Raw genomic sequence first — 26,504 nt, 5'->3', positions numbered from 1 at the left:
GAATTTGTCCAACAGGCTTCCTGTGACCTTCTAAGTAGTTGGTGGAGTTGGGTCATTGTGTCTGTTTACCTCAGCCGGTGGGGGAACTCTGGGATGCTAACTAGAGGGGACGAGTTCTAAGCTTGGGTATAATGTGTGCATAATGCGAGTTGACAGCTCCTTAGGGAGATGAGAAATCTGGATTCGAGGTCATTTTTGCCACTGCAGGAGAGTAGGGGTCCGAAAATGTTTCTGTCTGGGAATTAAGTCTTACAGATCCATTTTTGTGAACTTTGTGCTGTTTTGATGGGGGGAAATTTCTTGGTTCAGTCTTTCTTTGCAGCCTAGGAAATGTGTATTGAGAGAAGAGCAAAAAGGAGGCGGGGATTATCATGTTACATGAAAGGCATAAGATCTTACAGTTGAATGGAACCTTAGACATCATCTGGTCCAACTCGTTCATTTTATAGAGGATGAAACTGCAGGTCAGAGAGAAGTAAATCATCCAAGGTTACACAAGACTGTTTCAAAGACTGATCTTCTAATACCAAAATCAGGAGGATTAATTTTTCCTCTTTAAACTACACTGCCTAGAGAAGTGTGATAAAGCCCCCATCAATAAATAAATAAAATAACTAATTAATAAATAGGTGAATAAATGAATGAATAGATAAATAAATAAACAAAAAAACACTTATGTAATCTTTTTTTTTAGTGAGGCAATTGGGGTTAAGTGACTTGTCCAGGGTCACACAGCTAGTAAGTATTAAGTGTCTGAGGCTGGATTTGAACTCAGGTACTCCTGACTCCAGGGCCAGTGCTCTATCCACTGCGCCACCTAGCTGCCCCAAAACTTATGTAATCTTAGCCTGCCTTCAGAGGGGCATAACATTCAGGAATCCAAGAATAAGGACTAGTCCCAGACATCTAGAGAGTCCTGTTCAATTCTAGGAACCAAATCTTAGGAAGGTAACACTGATAAGCACGAGAAGGGACTTCATGAAGATCTGTTGAAGGTCCTAGGAATGTTTATTTTGGGGGGGGAGCCATGAGGGTTAAGTGACTTACCCAGGGTCACATAGCTAGTAAATGTCAAGTTTCTGAGATCGGATTTGAACTCAGGTCCTCCTGAATCCAGGACCCGTGCTTTATCCACTGTACCACCTAGCTGCCCCCACCTAGGTATGTTTAGTAGGGAGAAGAGGAGCCTCCGTGGAACAGGCTAACTCTTCAAGCACTCAAAGGGTTGTCCTGTTAAACAGGGACAAGACCTGTCCCATTTCGTCCTAGAAGGCAGAACTAGGGACAAGGAGCAGAAGTTGCAAAAAGACCGATTTAATTTTGATCTAAGGAAAATCTTCCTAAGAATCCCAAGGAGTGGAAAAGTATTCACTAATAAATGCTTGTTATGTGCCAGGCACTGTGCTAAGCTCTGAGGAGAAAATAAAGACAGAAGCATTCACCCTGCTCTCCGGGAGTCTGCATTCTAATGGCAGAGACAGGATGTAAATAACCGCAGCCATACAAAATATATGAGGAGATGGAAGATAATTTGAGAGGGAATGCACCAGCAGCTGTGGGCACTGGGAGATGCCTCCAGCAGAAGGTGGGAGATGAGTCTTGATAGAAGCCAGGGAAGCTCAAAAGCAAAGAGAGGAAGGAGGGAGAGCCTTCCAGGCATGGGGGGGGGGGCTGCCAGTACAAACACACAGAGGGTGGAGATGACATGTATTTGAAGAATAGCAAGTAGACTCGTGGCTGCACGGCAGTGTGGGTGGAATGGCAGATGAGGCCCTTGAGTTTTCTGGTCCAGGCCATCAGAATTTTGCTCTCAACCCTTCTCCTGCCCAGCCTTTCATGACTTATTTCTTTGTAGGAAATTCGGCCACGCAAGGCTAACCTATATCCAATTGTTTACTGTCTCAGGGAGCCGGGGGCTGAGGGAGGAAAGGAGATTTGGAATTTGGGATTTGGGAATTCTTAAAAAAGTTAAAATTGTTTTTACGTGTAATTGGGGGGGGGAAATAAAATATTATGGAACCTTTAAATAAAATAGGCTAATGAAGGGGCCTGAGGGGCTTTCTTTAATTCTAGGAAGAAAGCTATGGGTGGAGTCAGGGACTTGGTATCTCATCATCATAAATATCCCAGTTCCTTTAGCAAAATGTTTCCTCTGACTTTTCGCCAGACTGATCCACATAGACATAGTAAGTGGCTAAACCAAAGCAATAGTTATATATCATGGGACTGAGAGATGGGAGGGACCTTAGGAATACTCTAGTTGGGAAAATAGCTGACGTTTATATAGTTGGTTACTGTCTCCAAAACACTTGGCATAAGTGATCACATTTAAACCTCTCTCAATGACCCTGTGGGCCAGGTACCACAGGGCTTGTTCTCTCCGTTTTACAGATAAGGAAATAGGCTGAAAGAGAATTAAGTCTTGCGTCCTGAACACAAAGGCATCAGAGAACATGAGGGGCAGAATTTAAAGACAGATCTCTCCTCATGGAGAAGTATAGTATTCTTTCCACTGTGTCATGTTTCCTCCAGGCTAGAAGAAGGGGACCAGTTAAGAAGCTAGCACTTGAACTCAGGTCTTTTGAAGCAAGTCTCCTGACTCCAGATTTACTACTCTTTCTGCTACAGTGTTCAGCCTCTAATAGGTGAGATCTGAAACAGCTGCTCCCTCTGCCCCTCCACCATTCATCACCCCCACCCCCACAAAATACACATATACCCTGGCTTTGGGTTGTCTTCTAAAGATCAACTGGGATGCTATACTGTATGCGTTGGGCAGCTAGGTGGTACAGTGGATAGAGCACTGAGCATGGAGTCAGGAGGATCTGAATTCAAATCCGGCCTCAGACACTAGCTGTGTAACCCTGGGCAAGTCACTTAACCACCATTTATCTCAGTTTCTTATCGGTAAAATGAGGACACACTGGAGAAGGAAAAGGCAAGTCACTCCAGTATCTTTACGAAAACAAAACAAACAACAACAATAAAACAAAACCTGGATAAATTCCATGGGGTCATGCAGAATCAGACACAACTAAACAACAACCACCTATATGTATCACAGATGAAATTTTTGGATGCTAGATCCCAAGTAGAAAGAAGCTTCTTGAAATAACCCTAGTTAGGGGAGCTGCTAGGTGGTACGGTGAATAAAGCACTGGCCCTGGATTCAGGAGGACCTGAGTTCAAATCCGGCTTCAGACACTTGACACTTACTAGCTGGTGTGACCCTGGGCAAGTCATTTAACTCACCAAAAAAAAAAAAAAAAGGAAATAACCCTAGTTAGGCAAGTATAGAATCTGTTTAAACAATTGAATGGCTTAGAAGTTGGAACAGCCAGGTGCCAGGTATACTTTGAAAGGAGCAGACTGTCGAGATTAGTGAAACATAATGTTTCTTTTTAGCTCCAAGATCAGGGAGGGAGCTAGCACAACTGAATGAATGAATGAATAAGCATTTATTAAGTGTTATGCTGAGTCTTGGGGCTACAGTTCCAAAAACCAAGACAGACCCTGACTTCAAGGAGCTACGTTCTCACAGAGGAAAATGTCTTTTGTGTGAAAACAACTTTTGTGTGGAGAAATAGTCATGCAGGGCCATCTCTAAATTTAAAGCTGGACCCCTGAGTTCTAGGCCCAACTCTGTTACTGCTTCTCTGTAGCATTCGGAAAATCGCTTTATTTCTTTCTTCTTCCATAAAAATTTAAGTCTTGAATTGGAATTTTGAACCTTTAAAGATAACATAATGTCTTGAATAGGGCACTGAACTTAGAGTCTGAAGGACATATGTCAGATCCAACCCTTAGATACTTAGTAGTTGTGTGATCTAAACAAGTCATTTTTTTCCCCATGTCTCTATTTCCACATCTATAAAATTGGAAGGTTGGACTCCATGCCCTCATAGGTCCCTTCTAGCAATAAATCTACAGCCTTAATCCTTCCCCAATCTGACATTCCTTTGTTATTATATTTATCAATTATAATATGAATTCTAAATCTTATTTAGTAACAATATGCAAATGGAGCTGATGTGCCCCACACTATCTGAAGTGCTTTCCTCTTTTAGGCAGATGGAGTATCCTGATTCCTAATGCAAGTCTGATCATGTCCCCTCACCCCCAATTCGCTAAACTCCAGTGGCTCCCTATTGTCTCCAGGAGCAAATACAAAATGCTCTGTTTGGTATTCAAACCCAGTCTCCGTGCACCTTACTTCCCAACACATAGCTCTTCACTCCACTGACTCTGGCCTCCTGGCTGTCCCATAAACAAGGCACGCCATCTCTCAGCTCTGGGAATTGTCTTTGGCCATCCCTCATGCTTGGAATGCACTCCCTCCTCCACCTCCTTGGCTTCCTGTGAGTCCCAATGAAAATCCCTCCTTTTCCAGGAAGCCTTCCCCAACTCCTCCATTATTTCCAATTTATTCTGTATATAGCTCACTTTGTATATATTTGTTTTCCTGTTATCTCTACTATTAGATTGTAAGTTCTGTCAGAGCAGGGACTGTCTTTTGCCCCTTTTTGTATCCTCCGTGCTTAGCACAGTGCTGGGAAGGTAGTAAGCACTTAAATGTTTGTTGAATTGAATGATTTTGTAAAGGATTTGAGCTTCAGTATGTGAAATAAGTTGCCTAAAGTCAAGCAGTCAGTGAATGCCAGAGGTGAGGAAGAGACCTGAGCCTCCAGAGTCCAAGTCCATATGTTACACCTCTGGCTACCTTAAGTAACTGCAGAAAGATTTAATGGGTAGGTGTCAATCTAGTTTGCTTCTCTACCTGCTCCTTGAGTCTTGTGGCACCCTCCACCACAGAATGAGAGTGTGTTTTGAATGGCTCCAGACCTGCCAAGTTCTTCTATTGTACCAAAGAGAGGGTCCTCTCAGCCTCTTCCTAGAAGAAACACAGTAGAAGCATGGGGAGACCATGACATTCACAAGGAAATTAAAGACATTGGCAGCAAAGGGGAAGACTTTGGGTCCCTGAGGAGGCAAAGTATCACAAAATTGTCATCTTAGAGCTACAAGAAACTTTAGAGATCGCCAAATCCTTTACCCTCATTTTCCAGATAAGGAAATTAAAGCCCAGAGAGATTCTGAATCAGATCTTCACAGGTAACAAGTAAAACCAGTTAGAATGTGAACCAGTGCTTTCCCTGTTAAACTCATAGGCTGCTGGAGGAATCTGGGACATTTGTTCTCTGATTGTAGGATTAGAACTCTCTATATTTCTATGATGCTTTAGGTCTAAGAAGCACTTTCCTCAAAGAAACCCTATTAGGGAAGAAACTCAAGGACTCTTAGCTCTATTTCAGAGATGAGAAACAATTAACATAGGTAGGAGTATTGTCTTAATTTTTTTTTTTTTGGTGGGGCAATGAGGGTTAAGTGACTTGCCCAGGGTCACACAGCTAATGAATGTGACGTGTCTGAGGCCATATTTGAACTCAGGCATTCCTGAATCCAGGGCTGGTGCTATATCCACTGCTCCACCTAGCTGCCTGGTAGGAGTATTGTAATCGAGATTTGAACTCGGGTCTTGAGGTGCCGAGTCTAGCCCTACTGCCATTATACCACATTGGGTATTCAAAGTGCTTTTGACTTGGTACCAGAAGATTCAATCCCAAGCTCTGTCACTTCCTAGTGTGTGACCTTCAGCAAATAACTTTCCCTTCCATCTTGTGCTTAGCTCAGAAGATTGTTGGGATCATCAATGAAATATGTGTAAAATACTTTCCATCCACAAAGCAACATGTTCATTTTAACAGCTGTTTTTATTGCTAATGATATCTGTCCATCACCCAGTTCCTCAGTTTTACTAAGAAACCAACACTGATGCATAGTGAAGTGAGCAGAGCTGAGAGGACATTGTGGGTAATAGAATCAGTTCCCTTTATCTGGAAAATGAGGTAAAGACTAGGCGATGTCTAAGCTTCCTTCTACTTTGCACCCTGAGCAGCTGCTATGAAAGACAGCCTGGTAGATATTTGTGTCATCCTTTATCAATCAGTATCATAGTCTGTACTTCCATTTAATTATAATTTCTTGAAGTCTTCCAGCTTCATTTATAGCAAGAATGTCAATACCGATGTGGTTCAGTTCTTCAAGTGGTATATCAGCTCTTTGATCGTTAAATAAATTAGGTCTCACATTTAGAGTACCAACAATTAAATTCATGTTTGGAGAGAGTCAAAAAATTGTACTGTTCTTAGAATCTATTGTGGCGATTTCTGACACTCTACCACAGAAGTGGGAGGGGGCCACAGGGAGCTGGAGGACCATTTTGCAGTTTTCTTTGTTTCAGCGGTAACCCTTTGTGCTACACTGACACACAACAGCCAAAAGCAAATGCCAGTTTGCATTTTCAGCTCATTTATAGAACATTATCAAGAAGATTGGAAAACAATTATGAGTATTGCTTGAGAAAGGCTGTGTGGCTCAGTCGATGGAGTGCTATCCTGGAGTCAGGGCCTGCCTCTGAACACAGGTTGGCTGTGTGACCCTGGGCAAGTCACGTAACTTCTCAGTACCCCCAGGGAACTTTTTTTTTTTTTGACTCAACAAACATTGATTTTTTTATTTTCCATTTACATGTAAGGGTAGTTTTCAACATTCATTTTCATAAGATTTAGAGTTCTAAATTTTTCTCCCTCCCTCCCTCCCTTTCCTCCCCCCTCCACAAGATCACAATCAGGTTATATATGTACAATCCACAAGTGTTCTTTTTATCAGTTCTTTCTATAGTGGTGCATAGTAAGCTTCCTCATTAGTTCCTTGGGATTGTCTTGGATCATTGCACTGCTGAGAGTAGTTAAGGCATTCACAATTACTCATTGAACAATACTGCTGTCACTATGCACAATGTCCTCTCAGCTCTGCTCACTTCACTATGCATCAATGTTCATTAGTACTTCCAGGTTTTTCTGTGATCATCCTGTTTGTCCATTCCACAAGTCCATTCCACTACAATCATATAACAGTTTTTTCCATCATTCCTCAATTGATGGACATTCCCTTGATTCTCAATTCTTAGCCTCCACCAAGAGTTGCTATAAATATTTTTTGTATAATTTTTCCCCCTTTTCTCTTTTTCATGATTACTATTGTTAACTGTTTCCCTTCTATCCTATTCCCTTCCCCATGATATTTATTCTATTATCCATCTTCTTTTATCCTATCACTATTCAAAAGGGATTTACTTCTGTCTGTCCCCTCCCCCACTCTGCCCTTCCTTCTTTAGCCCCTCTCTCTTTATTCCTTTCCCCTCCTATTTTCCGGCAGGGTTATAGATATTACTCCACCCAATTGAGTGTGTACATTATTCCCTCCTTGAGCGAATTCTAATGAGATTGAGGTCTTGGAGCCCATTTTGATGAGTGTTAGACTCATTTACTGCCCAGATTAAATAGATTACTCCACCCAGTTGGGTGTGTCTATTAGTCCCTCCTTGAGGCAGCTCTGATGAGTTTAAAATCTTTGAGCCTTTTCTGATGAGTGTAAAATTCATTTACTGCCCTGCTCCTCTCCCATCTCTTCCCCCACTCTATAAGCCTTTTCCTGTTACTTTCATGTAGGATTCCCCCTCCCCCAATGAATTCCCTTCACCCCTCAATTTAACTCTAAAGATGTTATCACCTAGCTAAGTGACACAGTGGACAAATCATCACCCCTGGACCCAGGGGATCCCAGACAAAACCTGGCCTCAGATACAAGAGAGTCACCCATTGTACAACCCCAGGTATGTCCCCCAGCTCCATTTTTTTTTTTTTATGGTTCTCTAGGGTCTTGTATTGAAAGTCAAATTTGCCATTTAGTTCAGGTCTTTTCATCACAAATATCTGAAAGTCTTCTTTTTGATTAAAGTCCCATTTTTTCCGCTGAAAGATAATGCTGAGTTTTGCTGGGTAGGTGATTCTTGGTTGTAAACCCATTTCCTTTGCCCTTTGGAATATCATATTCCATGCTCTCCGGTCCTTTAATGTAGAAGCTGCTAGATCTTGTGCTATCCTGACTGGGGCTCCACAGTACTTGAATTCTTTCTTTTTGGCAGCTTGCAATATTTTCTCCTTGACCTGAGAGCTCTGCAATTTGGCTATAATATTTCTAGGAGTTTTCTTTTTGGGATCTCTTTCTGGAGGTGATTGGTGGATTCTTTCAATTTCTATTTTAGCTTCTTCTTCTAGAATTTCAGATATTCCCTGAGAATATCTTGGAAGATGGTGTCTAAGCTCTTTCCTTGATCATGGTTTTCAGGTAGACCAATAATTTTCAAATTATCTCTCCTGGACCTATTTTCCAGATCGGCAGTTTTTCCTAGAAGATATTTCACATTGCCCTCTATTTTTTTATTCATTTGGATTTGCTTTATTGTGTCTTGGTTTCTCATAAAGTCACTGGCTTCCATTTGTTCAATCCTAATTCTTAGGCAATTATTTTCATCAGAGAGCTTTTGTACCTCCTTTTCCATTTGGCCAATTTGACTTTTCAAGCTGTTGACTTTTTTCTCATGTCTTTCCTGCATCACCCTCATTTCTCTTTCCATTTTTTTCTCTACCTCTCTAATTTTATCTTCAAAGTCCTTTTTGAGCACTTCTATGGCCTGAGACCAATTTGTATTTTTCTTGGAAGCTTTAGATATAGGGGCCCTGATGTTGACATCTTCCTCTGAGGGTGCCCCTTGGTCTTCCTTGTTACTGAAGAAACTTTCTATGGTCCTCACCTTTCTCTGTCGGCTCATCTTGCCTTTCTTTTACTAGACTTTTAGCTCCTTAAAGTGGGGCACTGTTTCTAGGCTGCAGTATCCCAAGCTTAAGAAATCCCAGGTGGTATGATTTAAGGAGAATCAGGTTCTTCTCTCGCCCGGCCTGTCTCCTGGTCCTAGATGACCCCAGACCAACTTGCCAGTCAACCAGCTTTGTGTGTTGTGGTTGTTAGCTCTGATGAGCCTGTGCCCCTCCCCCACCTGGGCCACTTCTACTTGAGCCTACCACCTGGTTCTCAGTAGGGGTATAAAATCCAAGTTCTGCCTTAGCACCAGCATAGACCCCTGTAGTCTCTCCCCTGCCCAGGGCTCAGCCCACTCACCAGACTGTGAGCTTAGTTCTAGACGACACTGGTGCTTCAGCTGATTCAGAGGTCTCCTTCTCTGGTGAGGACTTCCCTGAGACTGGATCTGTGTCAGGGTGACTGTGGGGTTGGGCCCGACTCCTGTATCAGCACAGCAGCTCCCTCCTTCTGACCTTCCAAGCCGTTCTTGGTTAGAAGATGATTTCAGCACATTCTTCTCTGAGTTTTGCTGCTCCGGGCATTTTCCTATGACCTTATTTGGATGTTTTTTGGAATGATCATGTCATGAGTTCGGGAGCATTAGTGAAGTGAGTGTCTCAATGAATGAAATGCCATTTCCTTATGAAATGAAAAAAAAAAAAGGTGTGGTACCTATAAAGAAATTGAGACTCAAAAAGAAGTGATTTACCCAAGACCACACTGGTAATAAGTAGAACTAGGATTTAAATTGGTTCCTCTGATTCTGGCTACAGGTTCTTCCTGCTATAATTGGCTGCTTATACATGGTTAGTAGAGTCATTCACTCATTCAGAAATATTTATGAAGTACCTATTGTCCTGTGCCCTAATGTGTATATACTTCACCCAGCTCTTTGGCATCCCTTGTTCTTTCAAGGCTCAGCACCAGAGCCACCGAGTCCCTTTCCAATCACCCCCCCCTCAATTATACAAAATTCATTTAGCATGCATTATTTACTAACTTGTCTGCACCCCATTCCCAAATAGACAGTAAGCTGCTTTGAGGGTAGCCACTATCCTCTTTTTGTCTTTGTATCCTCCAGTACCTACCACCTGAACATAATAGGCATATAATAGGAATTAGTGAAATTAGATTATATGTCTGGATGCCAAAGACCCAATCTTTGCTTTCTTGGAGTTTATAATTTTGTAGGAGGATGAGAAATAGGGGCAGGCAGTAAATGTACTACAAAGCAAAACACCATAAGTACCTGAGAGAAAGGAACAAGGTAGAAGAAGGAAAGATCATGCCTGACTGGATCCATCAGGGAAGGCTTCCTGGAAGAGGTAGCATGTCAGCTGGATATTGAAGGACAGGAAAGAATATCGGAGAAATTCTAATAAAACTGGGTTCTGGTCAAGTCCAACACCATAGAAGAATTTCATTCCTTTTGGGGAATTTGGGTGGAAGGACAGGAAATGAAGAATTTGTGCTTCCTTGAACAGGAAGGATTATTTTTAGAGACTAAGAATAGAAATGGAAGTGAAACTCATCAAAGAGCAACTAAGTATCAACTATGTGATACAAAGACACAAATGAAACAGTCCCTTCCTTCAGAGAGCTTACATTCTGCTAGTGTAAACAATGTGTCAACAGATCAGCAAATGCAAAAAATTTAAGGAGGGAAAGAGACCTAGAGCCTGGAAAGAGGGTGGGGTAAGAAAAGGCCTCACAAAGGTAAAAACACCATTGAAAAAAGCTAAAGATAATCAGGATCAGAGGGGGAGAGGAAGGACTTTCCAGGTATGAGGGACCACTTGGGCTGGAAATGGAATGCCCAATTTAAGGAACAACAAGGAGACCAGTTTGTCTGAACCACAGAAACATAAATAAGTCTGGTGATGTGAAATCATATTTGTGAGATATGCATCACCCTAAGGAACACCCTCTTCAAGAGAGTATTACGATACTGGAGCATTGATAGTACAAGGCTTAGAGCTTGCTGGCCTCTTCTAGCACCTTTACTCAAGACACATTTAGGAAGGGCATTAACAATGCTGTAGAATGTACTTATTCATGGGGCTTCCTGGACACCAAATGCCTGAACTTAAGAATTACAAGTTGTTCTTTTTGCAACAGTCCTGTGGAATAGGTAATACAAAAATTATTAACCCTATTTTATAGAAGAGGAAACTGATGCTCAGAAAAGTTACCAGTCTCCCATTGTGACATTGTTAATAATGTCAGAGCCAAGATTAAAACCCAAGGTTCTCAGCTCCCAGTTCTGTTCTCTAATCACTACTCAAATGCATCTCACACCATTTTTCATCTAGTCTTCATTTGAAGACTGCCAGTGATTGGGGAACTCATTATCTTCGGCAGCATCCCATTCCCCTTTGAAACAGTTCTAATTATTTAGAGATTTTTTGCCCTTGCATCAAGCCAAAAATCTGGCTCTCTCAGCTTCCACTCATTACTCCAAATTTTTATTTTTGTTGGGTTTTTTCCATCTCAAATCAAGAAATACTAATTTAACCATTTTCCCACATGGCAGCCCTTCAGGTGCTTGGATATAGTTCTCATACTCATCCGACATCTTCTCTTTTTCAGGCTAAACAACCCCACTTCTTTTAATTGTCCCTTGTATGACATGGTCACATCTTTTCAACATCTTTCCTAAAATGTAGCACCCAGAATGGACACAATATCCCAGATGCAGTCTAATCAGGGCAGGCTGCTGCAGGACTATAATTTCCCTTGTTCTGAATCTTATGCCTTTTGCCTTTCTTTGTATCCCACAGTGCTTAGCACAAAGCAAATACTCAATAAATGCTTATTGACTAATTAACTGACCTTAAACCCAAGACTACATCAGCTTTATAGCTTCCATGTCACATATGGAGTTTGCCATCTAGATTATTTTTCTTGGGAATTATTGTCTTGCCACCTCACCATGCCCCATACTCAAATACATACCCTACCCTTGTGAAGTTGATTTTTAGATTTCACCTGCAGGACTTTACATTTATCTCTAATGTTATATCAGTAAACAGCCTTCATTATACCATCTAGCATTTAACTGTCGCGCCTAGCTTTGTCATCTTTGTCCTTACAACTTACGTGTTAGAGAACTAGGAACACCAAATACTACAGCATGGAATATCAAATGTTGAAGCAGAGAATATGGAATGTTAGACTTGGAAGGTAGAGATCAATTTATCTGTCTTTTTATGGATGTAAAATATAAAACAAAGAGAAGTTATAGGTGACTTATCCAAGGTCACAGGGCAGCACTGAGCCTAGAACACAAGTCTTTTCATTCCTCTTCCAAGACTTTTTCCTCTGTACTAGTAATGTTTAATGAACCTCAGTTTGTCAGCTTATAAAATAGAAGTATTAATACTTCTGGTGTCTTCCTTACAAGGTGGTTGTGATATCATGGGTATAATAATTACTTTGTAATTATAAGATGCTGTTTAAAGGAGAATCAATAATTCTGCTCTTGTGTGCTAATTACAGACCTATCTGGTTCCAAAAACCAGTTGGTCAAACAGTTAGTCTTCCAATTTAGAGGGTAATACCAGTGTTGACAGACTTCCCAGATCCAGTTCTTGTCATACCGAACAGTCTCTCTCCTCTTTTGAATACATAGAGAGGTACGTGGCATAGTGGATAGAAGTGAAGTAAGACCTGAGTTCAAATCCAGACCCAGATACTTACTTGCTCTGTGACCCTTGGCAAGTCACTTAACCTCTGTCTAGAGGTGATAATAGCACCTATTTCCCAGGGTTGTTGAGAGAACAAAATGAGATTATATTTGTAAAGCAATTTAAAAACCTTGAAGTGTTTTATAAATGATAATAATAATAATTATTAATGACATCCAAGAGTCAACAGAGAAGGGGGCAGTTTTATATATGTTTAAGTCCAACAAAAGGATCCCTGTTTTTTTATTTTAAAAAGAGCCTTAAGATCTGAATCCATAATCATCTACTGTCCAAATTTAGCCTTTTTTATGTTGGAACATAGAATGTTACATCTAAAAGGGCTTTAGAATATAGACCATAAAAAACTATATGGAAAACTCAGTGTATAAAATGTAAATGCACAAGGCATTAGAATTCTAGGCCTGGAAAGGGCCTTACAATATAGAATGACAGAACATACCACAGAAAATATTAGCATCACAACACATTCAAGCCAACCTCTTCAAACCAGTTCATTTTGCACATATGGAAAATGAGGTTCAGCACAGTTGACCTTCCTCCAAGGTTCCAGAGCTTGAAGAGCCACAGTCTTCTGAATCCCAGGCCACTGTTTTTATATGCCAACACTCTGCCTTGTCCTTTGTAATCCTGCCTCTTTTTTTTTTTTCTGTGCATGTGAAAGGCAAATGAAGAGGTCGGTATTTATAGCAATCGGGGAAGCAATCTCTCAGCTACTGGAGCAAGACCAGCCAGCTCCCCTGGCAGTGAATATTGAGAGCTGGAAAGCATTATGATTGGTGTCTAACAAGGAAGCCCATTATCTGAGAGGAGAGACGGTTCCATCCGGGGACATGGAATTGTCTCAGCATTGTGCCTTAGGATCCTCATCCTTTGCCACATTACAGATCCCCATTACAATGAGTTCTGGCTAATGACAGAGCAGATTTCGTTGCCTCTTCATCACCACAGGGTAAAGAAGGGGATTTGTTTTCTCTGTGTGTAGAGAGTGGCATTCAGTCAGTCAGTCAGTCAGTCAACAAACATATATTAAGCACCTAGTGTTCTACTATTTTTGTGCATTATTTCCATAGCCCTTTCTGGTTCAGTCAAAAATTATTGGACTTCTAGGTAGATCAGAGGGATTTTGTCAATCTAGTTTACCCAGAAATTCAGCAAAGAATTTGACTGAGCCACTCATGCTGTATTTGTAGACATGACGGAAAAATATGAGGTAGATGACAGTAAAGTTAGATGGATTCGGAACTAATTCAGCGACTAGCTTCAAGGTTGTGCTAGAGCCAGCTCATACGTGCCCGTAGTTAAATTTTAATTGTGGACATTTGTACCTCAGAAAAGGGCAAATCAGGTTTTGTTGATTGTCTGGGCTTAAGAAAGTGACAGAGAAAATATTAATGATGTGCATTATACTTTAAGTACATAGTGTGTACTTTTGTGGGGAGGAAGAAGAACTGGTTTTTAAACATTTACCAGCCCACCACTGAGCAGACCCAAAAAGTAGTTAGCCATTAACAGCTTAACCCTAATGGTCTGCCACAGGACATCTGTCCTTAACCTGCTTAACACTTTGATGAAAGTCTTAAATAAAGGTGTAACTATCATGCTTATGTGAAGGTGACACAAAGCTAGGAGGAAGAACTGATGAATTTTATGGCAGTCAGGATCCCAGAAGATTTCAACAGGTTAGAATGAGGGGTAACTCCCCCAAAATCCACTTGCCAACTATAAGACCAGAGGCTAGTGGACTAAAATGGGAGGATGGGAGTGGGGGGGGCGGGATTAAATATCCAGCCTCCTCATTTTACAGATGAGGGAAAGAAGTCTGGAAGAGGTTAGTGACTTCCCCTGGATCACATGAGTAGTTTGTGGCAGAGCCACAATAGCAAACACAAGATTAATTTGAGGAATTGAAGTTATTTAAGCTGGAGAAGGAAAGATTTTGGAGTGATATAATCGCCTTCTGGAAGCATTTGTAGGGCTAGCCTTTGGAAGAGGCATCAGATTTGGACTGTTTGGTTCTGGAAAGCTTCCCTGGGAAGAATGTGAGGAAGTTCCAGAGAAGCAGATTTCTAAAAACTTGCTCCCTATTAGGGCCATCCCAAAGTGGCATGGGCTACCTATGGAAGTAGTGAGTTTCTGGTCTGCCAGTGGTCTTCAGAGGTAACCATCCAGTGGGGGCTGTTGTAGAGGGCACTTTGGTCAGATACAGATTGGATTCCATGGTCTCTGAGGACTCATGCAAATCTGAGAGTCTGTGATTCTTTGACTTGACAAATCATTATGTCAGCCCTCAGGTTGGTCTGCCACAGGATGCTGTCCTTGACCTTTTGCCCACATTAGCACTGTGAGGTAGGCAGTGCAGGTGTCGTTCTTAATCATTTATAACTTAACAAATGAGGAAGCGAGAGTCCAGGAAGGTAAAAGCAGTAAGTTAGTAAACATTTATTAGATGCCTACTATGTGCCAAGCACATGTTCAGATACCTCCTAAATGTCAGAAACCAAACTCAAACCCAGATCTTCTCACTCTGAAACTACTGTCCTTTGTACCACACCTTGGTACAGTGCCCTCTTATGGCACCTTAGGGGATAAGAGTTTTTGTAAGGCATTGTCCCTATCCTATGGTGGGAAGGGGGTGGAGAGGGGACACGTACACACAGAACCCTAATGTAAATTAGAATATTTAAAAGAAGTTACATGAAAGCTCCCAGATCCGTATATCCATCCCCAGTCTCTTTTGAACTTCATTTCTTTATCAGAAACTGCCTACTAGCTATTTCTAACCAGAGGTCTGATAGGCATTCCAATCTCAGGGCCAAAATAGAACTCATATCTTCTCCAAAAGCAATCTGAGTCCCAAAGTTCTCTGGGGCTCTAAGGTGTACCACCATTCTTCCAGTTGCCTAGGCTCATGACTTCAGTGTCATCCTCAGTTCCTCAATTTCACAAACCCTGTATATCCAATCATTTGTCCAATCTTGTTGTGTCTAGCTCTACAATTTCTCTTATGTGTTCATTTCTCTCCATTTGTATAGTCACAATCACTCTTTCTCAAGTCCTTATCTCTCAAATGGTTGTCTTCTCACTCTCGTGGCTCTTGCCTCTCTCATCTGGCCTCCATATAGTCATCAAGGTGATTTTTCTTTTTTTAATCATAAAAGTATTTTATTATTTTCTAGTTACATATATAGATAGTTTTCAACATTTGTTTTTATAATATTTCTAGTTCCAAATTTTTCTCCCTCCACCTTCCCCAAGACAGCAAGCAATCTGACATAGGTTATATTTGTAGGTTATATATGTGCAAACAGATTAAACATATTTCTGTATTAGTCATGTTGTGAAAGAAGAATCAGAACAACCTCAAAAAAGAAAAAAAAATGTAGAAACAATATGGTTCAATCTGCATCCAGATTCCACAGTTCTTTTTTTCTGGATGTGGAAAGCATTTTCCATCATGAGTCCTTTGGAATTATCTTGGATCATTGTGTTGCTGAGAGGAGTTAAGTCTATCACAGTTGATCATCACACAATAAAGTGATTTTTCTAAAACTTAAGTATGACCCTGTCTCACATACACATACACATACATGCACACATACTCCCCCCAAATTCAATAAACTCCAGTGGTTCTTTATTACCTGAAAGATCAAATATAAAATCCTGTTTGGCATTTAAACCCTTCACAACCTGGCCTTTTTCTATCTCTCTTCTTATACATTCTTCCCTTCCATGCATTTTATGGTCCAATCATACTGGTCTGTCTGCTCTAATCCTTACACAGGAAGTTCCATCTCTCACCTCACTTGCCTTTGCACTGATGGGCCCCCATGCCTGGCATGTTCTCTTTCTTCACATCTGCCTCTGAATCCCCGACTTCCTTTAAGACTCAGCTTGCCACTGTCCTTTCCTAGTTGCCTTCAGTTGCTAATACCTTTCTCTCCAAGGTTGCTTTGGTTTTTTGTACATATCATTAAATAGGCATCTTTTTTCCCCTCTTATTTGAATGTAAGCTTCCTCAGGGTAGAGCAGGTTTTCCCTTTTGCCTTGTATCCTCAGTGCTTAAGATAGTATGTGGCACATAGTAAACACTAAATAAAGATTTGTTAATTAATTGGTGGTTCAACTTATTTTGTTATCAGAAGAGTGGGAAGGCCACTTCTACTTAGGAGCATCAGGGAAAAGGTAGGGCCAGAGCTGGACCTTGAAAAATGGAGAGAACATCAGTAGGCAGAAATTGAAGGGCAGATGACTACAGGGAAAAAGTCCTCACTTTTTGCCTGTCTGTTTATTCCTAAGACTTTCAATTCACTTTCAGAAAGTCCATTTGTAAAGCAGTAGGTTTTCAGAAGACATTTCTGGCACTGTATTTTACCAAGTTCCAGGATTGCCTGAGCTGAACTGCCCAGAATAGAAACCCTGTCCAAATGCTGATATGCACACAAAAGCCAGAAACAAACACAGTAATTAACCTGAATTCCTCCCCTGGGACACTTTTGTTAATGTCCATGGCCTGTAAATATAGAAGTGCTTCTGTACTGTTAGTAGAAAAAACACTGACCGTGGAGCCAGGAGGCTTCTAATCCCAGCTACATGCCAGACTCACAGTGTGACTTTGGCAAAGTCATCTCCTGTGGCCTTGGTTTTCTCTTGTGCAAAAGGAGGCGTTTGGATTTAGTGACCTCTAAGATCTCTTCCGGCTCTGAAATGGGTCTTTGATTCTAAGTAGTAAATTCTATATCACTATGCTTGCTAGAAATTTTCAAGCAAAATTCTGAAAGGTCACCAGTCATATATGCTGTAGAAAGCCTTCCAACATGGGTTGGAAGTTGATTTAGTTCAAGGGTTCTTATCCTGGGGTCCATGAACTTGTTTCTACTGTTTCCTTTCCTTTCCTTTCCTTTCCTTTCCTTTCCTTTCCTTTCCTTTCCTTTCCTTTCCTTTCCTTTCCTTTCCTTTCCTTTCCTTTCCTTTCCTTTCCTTTCCTTTCCTTTCCTTTCCTTTCCTTTCCTTTCCTTTCCTTTCCTTTCCTTTCCTTTCCTTTCCTTTCCTTTCCTTTCCTTTCCTTTCCTTTCCTTTCCTTTCCTCCCTCCCTCCCTCCCTTCTTCCTTCCTTCCTTCCTCCCTCCCTCCCTTCTTCCTTCCTTCCTTCCTTCCTTCCTTCCTTCCTTCCTTCCTTCCTTCCTTCCTTCCTTCCTTCCTTCCTTCCTTCCTTCCTTCCTTTTTTTTAGTAGAAACCATTCTTTGCTACTTTTCTAATAGAATGTATCATTTGCCCTGGCAGGCAGAAAAAGGCCTTTGTATAAAAACTGTTCTGATACCTAATAAATAACCAGTAGGACTTATTTCCTTTTTTAATGTATTGATAATTGCATTTCAATATAATTGATTTCCTAAAAATGGATTTATATGTTCCACCAGACCTTCAGAGGGGTCTATGTTATACCCAAAAAGTTAAGACCCCCCCCACCCGTCTCCCAAGGTTTTCTCTAATTCAGAAATTCTATTATTATTCAGCTCAGCTAGGCATGACCTTAAGCAATACATTTACCTTTGTCAGGGCCTCAATGTCCTCAATTAAAAAATGAATATATCGGATGATGTACATTTTAAATTTCCTACCTATAACAGTCTAAATTTGGATGACCCTGGATAGCCATTATATATTTCTTAGATTTTAGCCCTCAGTACTGAATCCACACATGTTTTGAGTTCTCTTCTCTGAGTGCTATTGCATTAATAAAGGACCTAGACTACTACCAAGAAATAGCTTCAGTCCTGGGGACAGTCACATTTATCCTTATCAACTAGCATTTTTTACTTTACCCATAATGAACCATTTTCTTTTTTTTTTGCCAGGCTAAAAAGTAGAATGAGACTGATTCTCCTCCTTCCAATCTCTAAACTGCACCCGTGGCCTGACTTAGATCACTGAGAGGCAGAGGGAGAAACAGCCCAGAGCTAATCAATGGCAAACCCTTGCCTTTGGACCCGGACCTTAATTCCAACTGCTATTGACAATGGGTTATTTAGGAAGCCTAATCTGGCCTCTCTGGCCGAGGGATTAAATATTAAAAATTCATCAGTGTAGGGGCAGCTAGATGGCGCAGTGGACAGACCATCAGCCCTAGAGTCAGGAGGACCTGAGTTCAAATTTGGCCTCAGACACTTAACACTTACTAGCTGTGTGACCCTGGGCAAGTCACTTAACCCCAATTGCCTCACTAAAAAATAAAAAAATCATCAGTGGACAGCACGGCAAAAACCATGAAGCTGGTGCTGGTCATCTCAGAGCTGCACGGCTTCCCCCTGTGTGACACTTCTCTTGAAGTATATGCTCTGGTTTATGAATACAGCTATTCTTAGACATCAAGCTGCTCAGTCCCCAGAGAAAGGGATTATTGTAAATACCATGGGCTACTGCTCCAAACAGCAACAGTACTAGATGGGGAGTGGGCTGCCATTATGGGGCAGGGCATATTTATTAAGTCATGTGTTTCATCTTACTACAGTCATTAAACAAATTATCAAGTGCCTACTATGCACTAAACACTGTCCTAAGTGCTAGAGGGGGCAGCTAGATAAAGCAGTGGCCCTGGATTGTGGCCCTGGCAGTGGATAAAGCAGTGGCCCTGGATTCAGGAGGACCTGAATTCAAATGCAACCTCAGACACTTGACACTTACTAGATGTGTGACCCTGGGCAAGTCACTTAACCCTCATTGCCCCGCAAAAAAAAAAAATTAAATTAAAATTTTTTTTAAAGGTGGGGCAGCTAGGTGGCGCAGTAGATAGAGCACTGGCCCTGGATTCAGGAGGACCTGAGTTCAAATCCAGCCTCAGACACTTGACACTTACTAGCTATGTGACCCTGGGAAAGTCACTCAACCCCCATTGCCCCACCAAAAAAAACCCAACCAAACAAACACAAAAATAGTCCAAGTGCTAGAGATTCAAAGAAATCCTTCCAATAGAAGGAAGAAAGGAAGCAAGCAAACAAGGAAGGAAGCATTCATTAAGCTCCCACTATATGCTAGGCTCTGTGCTAAATGCTTTATACATCTTCTCTTATTTTATCATTACAACAACCTTAGGAGGTATGGGTTATTATGATTCCCGTACAAGTTGAGGAAACTGAGGCAGGCAGAGGTCAAGTGACTTGCCTAGGGTCACAGCTACTATGTATCTGAGGCTGGATTTGAAATCAGGTCTTCTTGACTCCAGTCTCAGCATTCTATCCACTGTGCCACGTAGCTGCCTCACATTCTCATGGAGGAGCTCATAGTCTAATGGAGGGAAACAACATGAAACAGTATGTATGTACCAATAATGATGTTTGTGTTTTAGCCCACATGCCTGACTCAAAGTACTCAGTTTGATCATTATCTTATTAACAATCACACTCTCTCTGTTCATGAGGGTCTTAACCTATTCATCTGATCATTAGACATGTACCTTACCATCAGCATACTAATCTCTTGACTGTCTTTGATTATGAACGTATTAACCCATATATCTGACCATTAGTACATGATCACGTATCAAGCCATATGCCTTGTCTGACAATGAATATTTTAACCTATTTTCTTTGGTATATTGATCCACATACCTGTTTATCCTCACCTAATATGACCATTGTCATACTAAACAGTGGTTTTCTAATCATTAGTATATTAACCCACATATTTGATCTGATTATTAGCTTATTAATCCATATACTTTAGTTGATTTTTAGTACCTGACTTTTGTACCTTGTCAGTATATTATGTGCCCTATACATGACCTTTAGTCCCTGATCTAACCATTAGTGTATTAACAATAAATCTTATCTGGCAATGAGTATATTAGCTCATTAATCTTGTCTGACCATGACTGTCTTAGCCTATATACATGAAATGACAATGAGTGGGGTTTTTTTGTTTGTTTGTTTGGTTGGTTTGGTTTGGTTTTGCGGGGCAATGAGGGTTAAGTGACTTGCCCAGGGTCACACAGCTAGTAAATGTCAAGTGTCTGAGGCCAGAGTTGAACTCAGGTCCTCCTGAATCCAGGGCCAATGCTCTATCCACTGTGCCACCTAGCTGTCCCCTGACAATGAGTGTTTTTAACACATATACCTACCTGATCTGGTCATTAGAATATTCAGCATATATCTTATCTGAGCACGGATAACTTACCTTACCATTAGTGTGTTAACTTATTTACCTTGTATGTGTATCAATCTGTATATCTAAGTTAATCTGATTTAATTCATGCAGTTCACCTGATCATTAATGTATCAGCCCATTTACCTGACTCTTAGTTACTTAATTAGACCATTGATATATTAAAGATTTACCTCACATATTGCATTAAATCAACTTTAATTCTTGTCTGACCATTAACGTATTGCCCATATACCCTGTCTGACCATCGGTATATTTACCTGTATGCCTGATTTGATGATGACTATATTAAGCCCAACCTTTTACCTGACATTAGCATGTTAACCCATTAGTGAACTAATCCAAGTATCTTGCCTGACCATAAATGTATTCACCCATATACATGATCTCACTATTTATATATTAATCCTTACATCCTATCTGATTGTTACCATGTTAACCATATACTTTATGTGATCATGATTATATTAACTCATGAACCTTATCTTAACATGCTTATATGCACCCTATGTCTTGTCTAACAAGTCGTTTACTAATCCATTTTTTATTTGTGTATGTTAACCTATGTAAGTGATATGACCAGAACAGAATCATAGGATTTGGAAAAGTCCTTGGAGGTTATCTGTCCCAACTTGTTCCTAAACAAGTAGGAGTGAGTGTAACCCAGATGCCTTCTTTGCCCATCAGTATATTAAACTTTGATTGGAACGTTAGTATATTTCTTTGTGGAAGACAGGTGCTAGATGGCTTCTTTTTGGCCCCAAAGGGCAGAGCCAGGAATCATGAGTGAAAATTCCAGAGGAGTAAGTTTGATCTCAATGTAAGAAAAATATATTTACATTTAGTGCTGTCTAAAAGTGAAGTTAATGAGTTCATCATCATTGGGGAGTGGGAAGGGTTTTTAAAGAATGGCTGCTTGACCACTTGTCATGCCATCCTCCTCAGTCCTGGGTTGAAGAAGGTGGTGTTTGAGTGTCAGTTAATCCATCTACCTTTTCTGACCCATCATATATTAATCTGCATCCCTAACTTGATTATTAGAGCAGGATGAACAAAGATTCACTATTATAAAATATATAAATATGTATGTCATTGGCCAAAGAAGGCATCTAGAAGTGGGCTTGAAAATGGATCCGGATGCATGCTTAAAGGTGTCATAGAAATATGCCACTCTTGTGTAAATGTTCAGTTACCAAGACCTTCCAATAACATTCCCTGAAATGTAAATATGGTTTGCATGAGGAACCTTCCACATAAGTCGATGGCTGTAGAATCAGACTCCCTAAGGAAATGTTAGATGCAATAAATGCTTAATAATATACATTGTGAGAGGAGGAGTCAAGTGAAGTGTATAAATTAATAGATTCGAGGCAATTTATTCTGGACACAATAGCAAATATTATTATTGTAATAAATATTATTGCACTCAGGCAAGCTTCTTAATCCTTTTGTGATGGGGCAGGGTAGGCTATGGCTGTTGATCCTGCTGTTTGAGAGGCTGAATTCAGAGCTGCAGCAGGGCTAAAATTGATCAGGGGTCTGGCACCAATGTGGTGAATTCTTGCAAGTGGAGGTCTACTAACCAGGCTGCCTGAGGAGGTATGAACTAACCCTGGTGAGTAAAACAAAGCAGATCAAAGCTTCCATGATGATCCATATTGGGATTGGGCCTATAAATGGCATTTACTTCCAGCCTGGCCAAGAGCCACTAAGTCTGAAAACTTCAACAATAAAAACCCTCTACAACTGAGTTTTCCCTTCTATAAAATGGGAATAACAACACCTAATATATGTTCCTTACAAAGATATTTTACAGGTCAGATTAGGTTGTGCATGTGAAAGTCAGAAACATGATACAGAAGCAAAGTATTCTTTGCCTCCCCACCCCCACTACCAACTCAAAATATCGATTCTAGCAATTGGTAAGAATTTCTGATTCCTTTTGAAAAAGATCATCTTATCTGGAACGTTTATGTATCACCCTTGCTTTTCTACCCCTTGGCTCCCTAAGGGCATGGCATGAGCCCCAGACATCTAAAGGCTAAAAGATGTAATGATGATATACCCCATTCCTCATAATGTACAAGCATCCCAAGATCAAGTTAAGTCACACGCCTTCTTTCCAAGAGTAAAACTGACATGATCATTCATTCTTATCCTCTTGGCTTCAGATCAATGAAAGAAAGTTATAGGAAACATATTTCCGCTTAGTGAGAGGAAAACTTTTTAAAACATTAAACGTGTTCAGCTGCAGAATAGGATTTCTCATTTTTTCTTCTAATACTTTATTTTTCCCAATTACATGAAAAAAATTTTTTTAACATTCATCTTTTAAAATTTTGAGTTCCAAATATCTCTCTCCCTCCCTTTTTTCCTCCCTCACTGAGATGGCAAGCAATTTGATATAGGTTATACATGTCCAGTCATGCAAAACATATTTCCATATTAATCATGTTATGAAAGAAAACACAGGCCCAAAACATGAAAAAATAAAGTAAAAATAGCGTGATTCAATCTATATTCAGACTACATCAGTTCTTTCTCTGGAGGTGAATAGCATTTTTCATCATGAGTCCTTTGGATTTGTACTAGATCTCTATTGCTGAGAATAAGTCGTTCATAGTTAATCATCCTTACAATAATCCTGTTATTGTATACAGTGTCCTCCTAGTTCTGCTCATTTCACTTTGCGTCAGTTCTGAAAGCATCCTGCTCAGCATTTCTTACATCACAATAGTATTCCCTCATAATCATACACCACAACTTGTTCTAAGATTTCCAAGGAGGGAGTTTCTTCTCCCTGAAGCATCTTAAAGAGCATTTAGATGATCACTTGCCTATAAAATTATTCCAAATACTTATGCACTGGGAAGAGAATTGGACTAGATGGATCTTGCAATCTTTTTCCTCCTTAAAGAATCCACCATTAGAATTTGAGTGGACTGACAATGGTCGTTCAGTCACTTGGTGGCATAGTCATGAAAATCTTGCTCTCCTCACTCCAAATTCAGTGACTTGTCCTACCCCAAATGAACTGCTGGTTACTCAGTGCTTGGGTAAAACTATTCACCCACCTAGGACTTTGAAGGGATGCTGGAGAAAGTGGAAAGAACACTGGATTTGGAGCCAAGGAACCTTGATTTAAATCCCAATTCTGCCATTTAGTTGAATGTGATGTGGACCTTGTCACTTACCTTTCTAGGCCTCAGTTTTCTCATCTGTAAAATAAAAGGGTTAGATTAATAAGCTTATGATTCTATGACTAGATGGTTGCTAGGGTCCCTCTGACATTTTGTAGCTTTACATATGGAGAATAATCGAAACCAATCCCTTACTTTGAGAGGCCTTCACCCTGGCATTTAAAACCCTTCACACTCTGACTTCAACCTACTTATCTTATACTAATTCCTTCACTAGTGATTCTTGTTTTGGGGGTTTTTTTGTTTGTTTTTTGTATTGCAATGAGGGTTAAGTGACTTTCTCGAGGTCACACAGCTAGTAAGTGTCAAGTGTCGGAGGCTGGATTTGAACTCAGGTCCTCCTGAATCCAGGGCCCGTGCTTTATCCACTGCACCACCTAGCTGCCCTTGTTCACTAGTTATTCTTAACTGCTAATGAAATGGAACTACTCTCCATTGCTTCAACAGACAGGATCATAGCATAGTAAATTTAGAGCTGGAAAGGACCTCATATTTCTTTGAGTCCGAACCCCTCTTTCTTTCTTTTTTCTTTTTCTCTCCCTTCCTTCCTTCCTTCCTTCCTTCCTTCCTTCCTTCCTTCCTTCCTTCCTTCCTTCCTTCCTTCCTTCCTTCCTTCCTTCCTTCCTTCCTTCCTTCCTTCCTTCCTTCCTTCCTTCCTTCCTTTCTTTCTTTCTTTCTTTCTTTCTTTCTTTCTTTCTTTCTTTCTTTCTTTCTTTCTTTCTTTCTTTCTTTAACAGGACAGTGAGGGTTAAGTGACTTGCCCAGGGTCACACAGCTAGTAAGTGTCAGGTGTCTGAGGCCACATTTGAACTCAGGTCCTCCTGAATCCAGGGCTGGCGCTTTATCCCCTGTGCCACCTAGCTGCCCCCAATCCCTTCTTTCTACCAGTGAAGAACCTGCAGATGCCCATGAAGTTTAAATGATTTTTCCAAGGTTGAAGATAAAGCGGGTGGCAGAGGAGGGAGGTCCTCTGATTCCAAAGCCATTATTGCTCTTTCCACTGGGTTGCATTGCCTCTAATTCCTTAGACCACTTACTAGCTGCATAACACAGAACAAATCACTTAATCTCGGTTTCTCCATCTGCAGTATGGGGATAATAATAGTAACTGTGTCATGGGGTTTCAGTAGGGATCAAATAACAATAATTATGAAGCCCTTTGCAAACCTTAAAAAAAACACTATAAATGTCAGCCATTATTATTACTAGTGCTGTTATTATGGAATTTTAAAATAACTGTAGGTGCTCATCATATCCACAGTTGTATTATATTTATTGTGCCCAGTTCTGGTTGCCATATTTCTGAAAGAATATAAACAAATTGTATCACTCCCAAAGAAGTAAGACTAGGATGACATAAAGGCTAGCGATTGATGCTCTAATGGAGGCCTGTTTGAAGGAAGTGGAGAAGTGGTCCACCTCTGACACTTACCATCTGTGTGACCATGAGGAAGTCACTTAAACTCCTTGGTCCTCAGTTTCCTAATTTGTAAAATCAGGCAGTTGGATTTAGATGATCTCTTCGAACTTTACATTTTATGATACTATGAGAAGTTAGGGAGAATGGAACTTCTGTCTTATATTATTTGAGGAATTGTCATAAGATAAAAGAATTAGCCTGATTTTACTTAGCCCCAAAGGCAAAACTAGGAGTGATAAGTGGAAGTTAGTCGTACAGACACAAATTTAGGCTCAAGGTAAGAGAAATTTTCTTAACAATAAAAGTTGTCCAATAGTGAGTTATATGGCTTTGGGAGGTAGTGAGTTCCTAGTGAGTGAAGAATGAATAAGCACGATATGCGAAGTGAATAGTATGAAGACAAAGTACTATGCAGTAAATTCTACATGTTTCTTTCCCTCTACCCATGCTCCTTTCCAGATCCCTTTGTTTCCAGAAACCCTTGTTTCTTTGATTTATTTATTTGCTCAGTACCTTTTTATTAAATGCCTTCCATGTACCAAATCCTGTGTTTGGTTGGGAATAAGTTACAGTCCCTGATTTCAAGAAACCTGCAGTATGGCAGTGGTGTTCAGATGCAAACATGATTAACCATAGAGTAAGTATAACGCAGGATAGATTACATAAGGAAGGCTTCAGGGAGGAATCGTATGCGCTCATCATATTCAGAAACTTAAGATGAAATAGCTAGGATTAAGAATGAAATTGATGGCCATGGAGACAAACTCCCCACATCCTGGACGGGGAGACTAGAGATTGAATCTTCCATCTCCTAGCCTAGGTCTCATTATCGTCAATATCCAATTGTAGAATGATAGTGTGTTCAAGCTGAAAGGGACATTAGAAAATGAAATGTTAGAAAATTGAACACAAAGTGTTAGTGCTAAAAAGGACAGTAGAACATAGGAGGTTATTACTGACAGGATAGTTAGGACATAGAAAGGTCCTTTTGGACACACTGTGGGATATTAGGGGCAGAAGGTACCTTAGAACACAAAATGTCAGAACAAAGACATAGACAAACTAGAGAAGGTCCTTATTATGCAGCTGAAGCCCTCTTTTGATAAATGAGTAATCTGAGCACCCCAAGAGCTAGTAAATTCCCTTCCCTAATTTCTCCCATCCCATCAGCATGTGAGTTGTTCAAGGTCACAAAACTAGTAACAGAATTCTCAATTAAATCAGCCAGTGTTAAATCAAGGATTCTCACAGAGCCTG

General features: G+C 40.5%; 1 protein-coding gene across 1 annotated transcript in view; it reads left to right on the top strand.

Moving 5' to 3' along the window:
• The window catches only part of TENM4 (teneurin transmembrane protein 4), a 1,214,428-nt gene that overhangs the window by 389,540 nt on the left and 798,384 nt on the right, over window positions 1-26,504 (top strand).

Source organism: Dromiciops gliroides, chromosome 3, assembly GCF_019393635.1.
Source record: "Dromiciops gliroides isolate mDroGli1 chromosome 3, mDroGli1.pri, whole genome shotgun sequence".
Lineage (NCBI taxonomy): Eukaryota > Metazoa > Chordata > Mammalia > Microbiotheria > Microbiotheriidae > Dromiciops > Dromiciops gliroides.
This window is presented reverse-complemented; position numbering and strand designations above follow the sequence as displayed.